Source organism: Bos indicus x Bos taurus, chromosome 3, assembly GCF_003369695.1.
Source record: "Bos indicus x Bos taurus breed Angus x Brahman F1 hybrid chromosome 3, Bos_hybrid_MaternalHap_v2.0, whole genome shotgun sequence".
NCBI lineage: Eukaryota > Metazoa > Chordata > Mammalia > Artiodactyla > Bovidae > Bos > Bos indicus x Bos taurus.
In genome coordinates this window covers 3,946,702-3,958,804 of record NC_040078.1, presented here as the reverse complement: position 1 = coordinate 3,958,804, position 12,103 = coordinate 3,946,702, and the positions used below count along the sequence as shown (strand labels likewise).

The window sequence follows — 12,103 nt, the reverse complement described above, 5'->3', positions numbered from 1 at the left end:
CTAAGATCATGGCATCCAGTCCCATCACTTCATGGCAAGTAGATGGGGAAACAGTGTCAGACTTTATTTTTCTGGACTTCAAAATTACTGCAGATGGTGATTGCAGCCATGAAATTAAAAGTCGCTTACTCCTTGGTAGGAAAGTTATGATCAACTTAGATAAGATATTAAAAAGCAGAGACATTACTTAGCCAACAAAGGTCCATCTAGTCAAGGATATGGTTTTTCCAGTGGTCATGTATGGATGTGAGAGTTGGACTGTGAAGAAAGCTGAATGCCAAAGTACTGATGCTTTTGAACTGTGGTGCTGGAGAAGACTATTGAGAGTCCCTTGGACTGCAAGGAGATCCAGCCAGTCCATCCTAAAGGAGATCAGTCCTGGGTGTTCATTGGAAGGACTGATGCTGAAGCTGAAACTCCAATACTTTGGCCACATGATGTGAAGAGTTGACTCATTGGAAAAGACTCTGATGCTGGGAAAGATTGAGGACAAGAGGAGAAGGAAACAACAGAGGATGAGATCATTGGATGGCATCACCGACTCAATGGACGTGGGTTTGAGCGGACTCCAGGAGTTGGTGATGGACAGGGAGGCCTGGCGTGCTGCAGTTCATGGGCTCACAAAGAGTCGGACACAACTGATCCACTGAACTGAACTGAAGTGAACTTAACCTCAAAGCAAGTGACAAGTGCAATCCTTCCACATACCTGATGGAGGGGACATATCTGTTGAACTGCACTAATGAACTATAAAACACATATTATCACATTGAGTACTTACCACAGGTAGGGCTAGAAATCTTTGTATTCAGCATAGGAAAAAAACAAAGTCTCAAAAGAAATTAGTGACTCTTCCAATATAATCTATCTAGTTACTAAAGGTTAAAAGCAATAGTCCTGTTTTCCTAAATCTTAAAGTCCTTTCATCACAGCATGTTCTCATACATTGCCTGCAGTAGCCAGACTTTTCCTCCTAACTAACTAATTTATTTATGTATATCCTCCTGGTTTCAAAGAGTATTTGTGACATTGTGTGATACTTGTGCCCTGGCCTTATTTATTATGTACACATAGCGCTTCTGGTTGTGATTACACTGCAGAAAGCACAGGTTTTATAATCATTTAAATTTTTTACTTGTTTTAAAGACCTATTTAAATGATATGGTTATTTTAATCAACCAAACTTGTTGAAAATAATTATTTCCTTGAAGGGAAAAAAGAAAGATCGATTCGGAGGCCGTCTGTGGGTGTCAGGACAGAAGCTACAGCTGTACACCCCTGTGCTAAGAGGTGAAGGGAGAGAAACAGTCTCCCAATCTCATCTGTGCCTTTGAGAATTTGAGCAACAACGTCCCAGATTTCCATCAACACTGGGTTGTTGCAACATGAAAGGGAACCCTTTGGCCAGTAAAATGAGATGATTCTTTTCACGCTTTCTAAGGCCAACCGAATTTTCATTCTTTGACAAAAAAATACATGTCAGATGACAACAAAAGGTCTGTAACCCCAAACACAAGTAGCAGTTTAGATAATTTTATAAGAAATTTAGGCAATGTTTTCTCTCATCCTCATGCATTTTTTTTCAGAGCTCAGAATTAATAAATTCCTTAGACAATTTGGCATTCCGGTCTTTAGTTAAGAGATATATTTGCATAACAATAATAAACCCTTTCCCAGCGTGTGTGTGTCCCAGCACATGTACATGAGATGTGGTGTGTTAGCTAGGAGGCATGCATGTATTTGTGTTTCTAGGGCCCCTGGGATGAAATTACAGTCTGAAAAATTCAGAGGCAGTCTATTTTTCTCAACTTACCCAAAACTGATTTCACGCTTCTTCATTTTAATAGGAATCAAATGAAGGATGCTGACTCATTAAGAGGCGGAATGGAGAGGTGTGAATTCCTAGCTGACGGCTATGTATAGCTATGGGTTAGTATTTCAAAAAGGTGAGAAAATGATTTTGCCTAATGTTTAAAAAATTACATTTAAGTTTAGACCTGGAAGATCTGTTTACAAGTGCTTTCAAAATTGAGGAATATTTCAGGTTGTTGCCATAGCACTGCCAAGTATATATTTTATTCAAAGCATTACAGGAGGCAAAAGTACACACACACACATATATATATATATAGTTTTAATTTGTTACTAGTGTACTAGTAATAATAATAATAATAATACCTAACTCATACTCTTGTAGTATCTGCCATGTAATAATGGATTAAAAGTCATTATCATCATTATAATATTATACTAAAAAGCAATGGTTTATCAGATGTTTTTCATTTTTAATTGTAAGACTTATTTATTCAATATTATCTTAAATGTAATTCCTGGGTGCAAAGCATGTATATAAAACAAAATTGCCCTCATTGAAGAGAAAGTAGAAACCCTGAACCCCATTAGCTCTCCCACCTCCAACTCTACCCCCCTTTCATCGAGGCTCCATTGAACACATTTGGAAAACAATTGTTTTATATTTATTTATTTATTTGGCTACACCAGGTCTTAGTTGCAGCAAGCAGGATCTTTAGTTGCAGCTTATAGGATCTAGTTCCCTGACCAAGGATCGGACCAAAGCCCCCTGAATTGGGAGCATGGAGTCTTAGCCACTGGACCACCAGGGAAGTTGCATTGCTTTATAATATCTTTCTTTTGTGTCTGATGTGGGTAAAATTTCCAACTACACAACCCCCTCCACATACACACCCACACAGATAACTTGGGAACAGGTTATTTGGTAAATATACCTAATAACATATATATAAAATGTGAAAAGCAAAAGTGTTAGTTGCTCAGTCATGTCCAACTCTTTGCAGCCCTATGGATTGTAGCCTGCCCGGCTCCTCTGTCCATAGAATTCTCCAGGCAAGAATACTGGAGTGGGTAGTCATTCCCTTCTCCAAGGGATCTTCCTGACCCAGGGATCAAACCCAAATCTCCTGCACTGCAAGCAGATTCTTTACCATCTGAGTCACCAGGGAAGTCTCATACTCAGTATAGCTAATCTCTAATAATAATAGCAACTCTCTCACCATGTCCTTCTCTTGTGGCTCAGACGGTAAAGTGTCTGCCTACAATGTGGGAGACCCAGGTTCGATCCCTGGGTCAGGAAGATCCTCTGGAGAAGGAAATGGCAACCCACTCCAGTACTCTTGCCTGGAAAATCCCATGGACAGAGGAGCCCGGAGAGTCAGACACAACTGAGTGACTTCACTTCACTGAGTGCTTACTCTATTTTCAACTCTCTGTGATTGGTATTATTATCCTTATTTTAAAAATGGGGAAAGAGACACAAAGCGATCACACAACTATTGATTAAGTAGAAAAGCTTAAAGAATTTGAACCTGAGTTTAGTGTTAGTCGCTCAGTTGTGTCCAACTCTGCAACCCTATGCGCTGTAGCCTGCCAGGCTCCTCTGTCCATGGGATTCTCCAGGCAAGAATACTGGAGTGGGTTGCATTCCCTTCTCCAGAGGATCTTCCTGACCCAAGGATTGAACCCTGTCTCCCGCATTGCAGGCAGATTCTTTACTGTCTGAGCCACCAGGGAAGCCCTTATCTTTCTTCAAAGCTTAAGCCCTTTCCACTTTACCAAGGGTCTCAAACTGGATACCCTCAACTGTCTGTGAGTTTTATTTAATTCGTTTAAAATACATTTTCATTTTTATAATAATTCAGAAACTTTGCTGGATGGATATTCTGAATCAGCTCAGTAACCACCTTATAACAGAGGTCTGCCACAAAATGTCAGCATTATTGGCTCTTTTTGCAATTAAGTTCTTGCCAAGTGCCACAGCTTTAATGGCTCCTACTAATGAGGAAAGAACAGAGGTGAACTGAATAGTAAATGATGGGTGTAACTTGAGAGTAGACAGTATGATATCTAGAAACAATGTAAAGACATTTTAGCTAACATCCATGTAACTGCAGTGTGAAAAAAAACTGGAATGTAATCATACTGCTTTGGCTACTCTGGCATCTGTTAGCTAGCGTGTACTTTTGGTGTGTATCTGAAAGGACAACATTTGCTCTATAGATCTAATTGCATTTATTTATCAATAAAGGCCAGTAAATGGAAATATATTACATTTGACTATTTTCCCAATGAAAGAACAAATTGGTCTATGAAACCTAGCCACCTGTTTAGCCTAGTCATGTGCCTTAATATATATATATATATATATGTGTGTGTATATATATATATATATATGTATGTCACATAATCTGGATCCTGCTACCTGTTCTTCCATCTAAACCTTTCAGTTCATGCTGATTCCTTTATTTGACATATGTTTTCAACCCACTGGAACCCTTTTCCTTGTGATCGTGTATAGTGGAAATGTTTTTTCAGTTCTTTTGATCAACACTAATGCCTTTTAATTCCATTAGCATTTTGTATTGGAAAGCATTTGTTCCATGAAAACATTTGGCGTTCTTAATAATAATTTCAAAATGCCTTTAATTCAACAAAAAAGACAGAAAGTTCATTTCCCTTTCTTATACACACCTGAATAAAAGTGATGTGCATGTTTTAGGGATAAATTACTTAACCATCTCTTGGTCTATTTATGTATAGGAATGCTTTTTGAAGCACATACCTTATTTTAAATGATGCACAAACTGAATCACAGCCGGCTGTACAAGGTAGTTCAGAGAAGAGAAGTGGTGCAAATGGAGCCGGTACACAGGGTGATAACCGGCCCTCCAGTATCTGAGGATCTAGCAGTGCACAGCCAATACCACACTCGTGTTGCAAACTATGATTGAGTTTCAGCCAAACATTACTCATCACAGTACATTAATGTTGTTCATTTGAATTTTATTATGTTTGTATTTGAGTTTTTATTCAGTTGGTTAAGTTGTTTGGAGCATATTAGAGCTCTTACCATGAACGTTTATATTTAGTTTTATGTTAAACAGATTTAAGTAACATAAAGATAATTTAACACAGGGGTCCTTGAGCATTTCCCCCTTTAAAGGGGGTCTACATAGATTGCTCAATTTGAGGAACAACAGTGCACAGAATGAATAGACCCTGCATCTCTGGATTTGCTCTCAGGAGCTCTTTGAGATAGGAATCTGAAGACTAGTCAATTCCATCAAAATGGAATTTCAACATACAATTGGTTGACTGATGTTTTTTCTTTTTACAAGTTGCCTGAAATCTCATATGAAATCTTGAATATAAAATCTTGTAAACACAAATGTTGTGTTTGTGTCTTTAAGAGTGGTTATTCTGTGCCACAGAATTCCAGTAGATTATCTTCTTGGCTGTAATAATTAATATCTACTTTTTAAAGTTATCTAAAAATGTAATCCTTCTTTTTAAGTTTTGAGCTCAGTTTGCAAGTCTTACTATTTTACCTTTAAATTTAGCAAATTAACAATCATATTTCAGGAAGGAGGGCTATTAATGTTTGGTTTGTAAACTTGGTTAAGCTCCTTTACAGATTTTAAACTGCACGTTATAAATTTAATATATTCAATTTTCTTTTTAAATACGTCAATTACCTAGCTGAAAAACTTTCTCCATACTTAAATAATTCTTATAAATCTAATAAATTAGACTTTTAAATTCAGTGAAATTTAAGCTCTCTTAAATATTTTAACACTGTATGTAAAATTAGCAAGATTTCAACCTAAAATTGCAGGACTAAATCAATTACTCAGTCATATAGTTTAAATTGAAACTACGAAGCTTAACTGTTGTTCTAATAGGTTATAAGTGTGTAAACATTACTAGTAATTAAAATTCCAAATTTTTCTAGATTTTTGACATAAAAACATTAATATTATGGTTCTGATCTTTTAAACATTTCAATACTTAATTCTAAATCTTCTGAGTTTTGAAAAATGCTTACACAATAAAGAAACAATAGTGCTATACACATAATTTGGGGAGAGAATATCTGATTCAGTTGAGGTTACATGATGACCTGGGGTTCTACCTGGGATGGTGACTGGATATCAGTCAGCAGTACTGATAGGGCTAGCCTAATTCCATCTACCGTGGTTACACCAAAACCCTCCACTGGCTGGCCTCATAGAATGTTTACTTTCATCAAATTACATGTTACATGATTTATTCCATTTGCCCCAGAAAACTGCATTCCCAACTCTAGTTTGCTTGACTGGATTTTGCTTTTCTTTGTTTTTTTTTTTTTTTTTTAAATGCATAAATGCATTTTTCAGTTAATTTTAAAAACTTTCAGACATGTCAGAATCTTTCGTATACTTTCTGTGTTTTCTTTTCTATATTCTTTTCATATACTTTCTATCTCTTAAAACTGAATTCTAGGTATCTCTCACAACTCACTACTATTCAATCATAATTTTACAAGTCGTTTCTCTGACACAATCTAGGATGCACAGAAATTGGTTAGACGTCTAGCCCAGTTACTTCCCAGTTTTTTTGCTTGTTTGTTTGGAACTCTTTGTTCAGTCAGAATGTTATACAGAACTATGAACAAATAAAGCAGACCAAAGCTTCAGATTCTATCATCTTAAAACAATGTGGCCCTCCAGACATGAGATCACAGGGTAAGCTTCTCCAACTCCTATTTGTACAGTCTTGGTGATCAACCATGACTTGTCACGTCACATCACCCTGGATAGCAGGAGTGAGGACGCAGCATATGGCCGCATGGCTTGCACACAATAGATGTAAATCACGATTGTCGTGCTGAGGGTAATGATTGGGTCATGCACAAAGTCTAGGTAAAGTCTAAGAGTCAAAGGTGGTACCAGGTGGGAGGATTGTGGAAGACTGCTAGCTGTTACAGAGAATTCATATTCTTTTCATTGGAGGTATAAAGTTAGACTACATTTCCTAAACTCTCTTGCAATTAAATGTGGCCATGTGACTGAGTTCTAGCCAATGGAATGTGAATACATGTGGTGTGTTCCACTTGTATTCACATCTTATAAAAACCTCCCTTACCCTTTCCTTTATGTTCCTTTCCCTTTTAACTGGCAGGAATGGAGATTACCCCCAAGGTGACCCTCACAGTCACAATTTGAATACGGCACAGCCTCCACCAGCCTGGGTTCCTGAATAATTGCATGGGTGAGCATCACTCCAACAAACTGTTCTTCTACTCAGCACTATTACATATCAAAAGACAAAAAAGTCCAAAACTTTGTGTTGTGTTTGAATCATTCAATACTCGGGGACTGGTTATTATGGTGGGTGCTGCTGCTACTGCTAAGTCACTTCAGTCGTGTCCATCTCCGTTTGACCCCATAGACGGCAGCCCACCAGTCTCCCCCATCCCTGGGATTCTCCAGGCAAGAACACTGGAGTGGGTTGCCATTTCCTTCTCCAATGCAGGAAAGTGAAAAGTGAAGGTGAAGTCGCTCAGTCGTGTCTGACTCTTAGTGACCCCATGGACTGCAGTCCACCAGGCTCCTCCACACATGGGACTTTCCAGGCAAGAGTACTGGAGTGGGGTGCCATTACCTTCTCCGATTATGGTGGTTAGCTCACCTTAATTAACAGAGCAATCAGTGAGATCATCGACTTCTTCATATGGCCCTGTACTGTAACTTTCATGAGTCATTCATTATTAATCTCCCATAGAAGGTACCCATTGACCATATCCACTCAGAATGATGCAAGTTTGAGGCTAGCCAACAATGGAGCCTGATAAATTAACACAGACTCAAGCTTGCATTAATTAACACATACTGATTCCCTGGCATCCATCATCATTAGGTCTGGTACCCTGACTCTTAGACTGGAAGTGCATAGGAGAGAAGTATAGTTTCTCCGTTACCTATGTGTTAAGGCTTTTCCTGATGGTAACAGGGAATTCCAGAGGTTTCAGGGTGGGATAACCATGTACAGAATGGCCTGCTTCTTCAAAACTGATGGGTTTACCCCCACTGATAGCACAGTTGTTCAGTAAATCAGCAAAGTATACTTCCACCATGGAATAGGTCAGGATGGAATAGCCCATGCTGGGCAATATATTACTAACTAGGAATTAGAACCAAATGGTCTTTCAGCCTCACAGAGCAAGATCATCAGAGTGAAGCCATCCCATCACGGAAGGGATAATCGGAACTCTGCCTGGAATTGTGCACACATCTGACAGTAAAGAGTCTGCTTGCAGTGCAGGAGACCCAGGTTTGATTCCTGGGCTGGGAAGATCCCCTGGAGAAGGGAATGGCTACACCCCAGTTTCTTGCCTGGAGAATTCCATGGACAGAGAAGCCTGGTGGGCTCCAGCCCATGGGGTCGCAAAGGTTGGGCACAACTGAGCAAATAACACACCCAAGAGACCCCTGTGCTCTCCATTAACACAGCTTTCATATAGGTTATTTCTTCCCTCTCTGCCCCACCCTTGTTCCACAGCTATCTAACTCCTTAATATTCAGGTCAACTTGCAACTACTCTGAGGAGCCTTTGATCCTTCAGAATGGGTTAGCCTCTCTCTTCTCTAATGTTTCATAGTTCCCAGAGTACATTTTTAAGTATTAGCCAGTTTTGCATTTATTTATGTGATCTCCTTTGCCAGACTGTGACTTTGGAGCAGAGGCTGTGTCTTTCCTCTAGATATCCACCTTGTCTTCATCACCATGTGTGGGTCACTCAAGAAATATCTGTAAATTAATTAATGAGCATTTATTTGGCATCCTATAGACTGAACCCCAGATTAAATAGCTGGCACTTCAATCTCCAATTGTCCTGTCACCACATAGAACCTTTATTTACCAGTCACAACTTCCCTGGGGTTTGATTTCTCCCATTAGCAACCCAGCAATAGTCCTCTAACTTCTTTGGCCTTATCTCCCAGGATAATGACAGAACATAAAAGTCATTAAAGGGTTAAACATGCAGCAATCTGTTTGACATGAAACGAAGAAAGAGATGAAGAAATTTTAATAAAAATACAACCCTACCAGGATTTAGACTCATTACCTCTGCAATATAAGGAAGACACCAGGCTATGTGAATTTACAGGTGTTAATTAGCCAACAGAGGACTCCTGGATTGTTCCCAGAATACCATACAGACATAGAGAAATAGAAAAATTCAATCAAAGAGCATTCCCTAGCTCATAGGAAGGGCTGCATGCGTGCACAATGTCATGCAAATCAGGTTTAATTTACTGCCTGTTTTTCTGCTTCCACCAAATTTGTTGAGGAAAATGGATCTTTCTCTACTTATAACTATAAACTCCTACATCATCAAAGCATGCTCAAATCAAGACGGTGTTTCCCAACTGATGCTTGAATAATAACAGAAGAAATTCTCTGTGTGAAAATACTAAGTGGATATTCCCATGGGCAGCATTAATTTGGAACTATTCCCCATTCCTCTGTGGAGTAGAGTTTATTTGGGTAATAGGAATGTGGGTAGGACCTTATTTTGAACCCAAATCATTATTCTGATAAACATTCTTGTTCCTTCCAGAGAATCAAGAATTAACCATTAGTTATAATGGTTTGCAAGAGGGTGATTTAAAATACACCCCTGCAGCTACAATTAATTAAACTATATTCACAATTAAACATAAGTAGTAACACTTTGGGGGATAAGTATATCTACCCAGCATCAAACAACCAGTCTAATGTTTCTCCCGCTGCATTCATCTGGTTTCCTGGTGAATGTGGACACAAGCCTAGGTCAATTCAACCTGTTGGTGCAGTTATGATAATCTAGCCACATCCATTTCTCATTCAGCTGCTCAGTCATGGAGCCTCTGCCATCTTCCGAAATACTGGGTACTCTGAGTGTTCTAAAGATGTAGACAGATTGCAATAGTTAGAGCACTTAAGTTTAAACTCATGTAGTGCATACTATGTGTGAAGCATCATGTGAATCAATTTTTGAATATTCATGTTCATCTATTCAGTTGTCACATCAAACCGATAAGGTAGGCCCTCTGATGTCCAGATAACAGATGAAGAAGCTGAGACACAGAGAGGCTCTGAACTTCTCTAAGACTCTACAGCTGTAAATGGGAGTCCTTGCTCTTAACCATACCCTCCGCCACCTCAGTTCCCACTAAATCCTTATTTAATGAAGGATTGTGGCTCAGAGATCAGATCAAAAAGGGTGCCATGGCTCATCACAGCAGAGTTGTGATTACTGACTGCTAATCAGTGCTTCTTAAAATGAGATCAGCAAGCTTTTTGCAGTTCATTAAGTTTCTCCACATGCCATGTGCTTTGTGACAAAGACATATTAGCATTTGTTTTCTGGTTTGTATTAATATTTCATGAAGTCTGGATATTGTCTCCTGGCACCTTATCTGAAGGAGTGGTCATTTTTTATGCATCATCTCTTCTAGAGAATGTTGGGGTAGTGTTCTTGTGTTGATGAGTGGGTAGATTCACTGGTTTGCAAGGTCTCTAGATGCTGAAGCTGAAACTCCAATACTTTGGCCACCTGATTCAAAGAACCAACTCATTGGAAAAGACCCTGATACTGGGAAAGATTGAAGGCTGGAGGTGAAGGAGACGACAGAGAATGAGATGATTGGATGGCATCACTCACGTGATGGACATGTGTTTGTGCAGGCTTCAGAAGTTGGTGATGCACGGGGAAGCCTGGTGTGCTGCAGTCCACAGGGTTGCAAAGAGTCAGACACAACTGAGAGACTGAACTGAGCTGAACTGAGACTCTGCCAAAGTGGACAGTCTGAAAGTCTTACAGGCTCTTGATCCAGGGGATTTAAGGTTTTGGGATGGGGGTGGGGGGGCGGGTCTGATCACCATTTGCTGTTTCTCTGAGGAACAGGATCCTGGGACACATACTTAGGACCCCAATTGTCATGTTTGCGCCATGGCAAGCTCAGAACCCAGCAGCTGACTGAGAAGAAGCATCATTTCTGGGACTGGGAAGTTAGGGTCTATCTGACTTTGAATGTTTCCAAGCATAGCCCCAGATCAACCGGCTGAGACCTGGTTTAAGCAGATGGGGGAAAAGAGCCTGTATTTCTTCAATGATGAGTTGGTTTTGTCTAGTTTTCTTTGGTTCCATTCACACCAGCATCATTAACTATGTGTAAGGCTGAATCATATGAAAACTGTTGACATTCAATAAATTTTGACTCAGCAAAAAAATGGGAATTTTGTATAGATTAACCTAATAATAGCAGTTCTTAAATAGTACCACAAATATTAGCATCATGGTATTTCAACTATGAGAGTGAGGTGGGCAATCTGCCAGCCTCTTTCACTAGTTCAGAAGTAGAGCACTGGTGTGTGGCAGGCATGATGAGATACAGAGTCTATCCTGATAAATGGCATGACAGCAAGAGCAGGGAAACACAACACGGGCAGCATGTGTGCCCAGGCACTGCCTTCTCCAGGACTGTTCTTGGTTTTAAGGAAAAATCTTTTGAATTAATATCTCTTGACATCCATAGGTTATTATGAAACTAGTAATAATACAATTAGAACTTAATGAAAATTTATTGAGCCCTTCCAATGTGTACTCTAGCAGATAGGGAAGGGACAAACAGAGGTCCTAACCTCAATGGCATTTTCAGTCATTCAACAATTTTTTAAAAACACCTACTATGTGCCAAGATCTGGTCCAAGTGCTTGGGGACAAATCAGTGTTCAATACAGAACGAAATTCCTAGTCTTGAGCAACTTAGAGTCCATTAGAGGAAGACAGACAATAAATCACAAACATTTATAAACAATCAGATCAGATCAGATCAGTCGCTCAGTCGTGTCCGACTCTTTGCAACCCCATGAATCGCAGCACTCCAGGCCTCCCTGTCCATCACCAACTCCTGGAGTTCACTGAGACTCAAGTCCATTGAGTCAGTGATGCCATCCAGCCATCTCATCCTCTGTCGTCCCCTTCTTCTCCTGCCCCCAATCCCTCCCAGCATCAGAGTCTTTTCCAATGAGTCAACTCTTCTCATGAGGTGGCCAAAGTACTGGAGTTTCAGTTTTAGCATCATTCCTTCCAAAGAAATCCCAGGGCTGATCTCCTTCAGAATGGACTGACTGGATCTCCTTGCAGTCCAAGGGACTCTCAAGAGTCTTCTCCAACACCACAGTTCAAAAGCATCAATTCTTCGGCGCTCAAAACAATAAGAACAAAAAATGAAGGGGTCAATTAAGGGGATCAGGGCTGT

The 12,103-nt window shown here is 39.7% G+C and overlaps 1 long non-coding RNA gene across 1 annotated transcript; it reads left to right on the top strand.

Moving 5' to 3' along the window:
• Nucleotides 1–1,839: 1,839 nt before the first annotated feature.
• Nucleotides 1,840–7,136, top strand: LOC113890391. Its single transcript, XR_003510486.1, has 2 exons — nucleotides 1,840–1,929; nucleotides 6,976–7,136. It is a non-coding gene; the product is annotated as an uncharacterized LOC113890391 (long non-coding RNA).
• The last annotated feature ends 4,967 nt before the right edge of the window (nucleotides 7,137–12,103 follow it).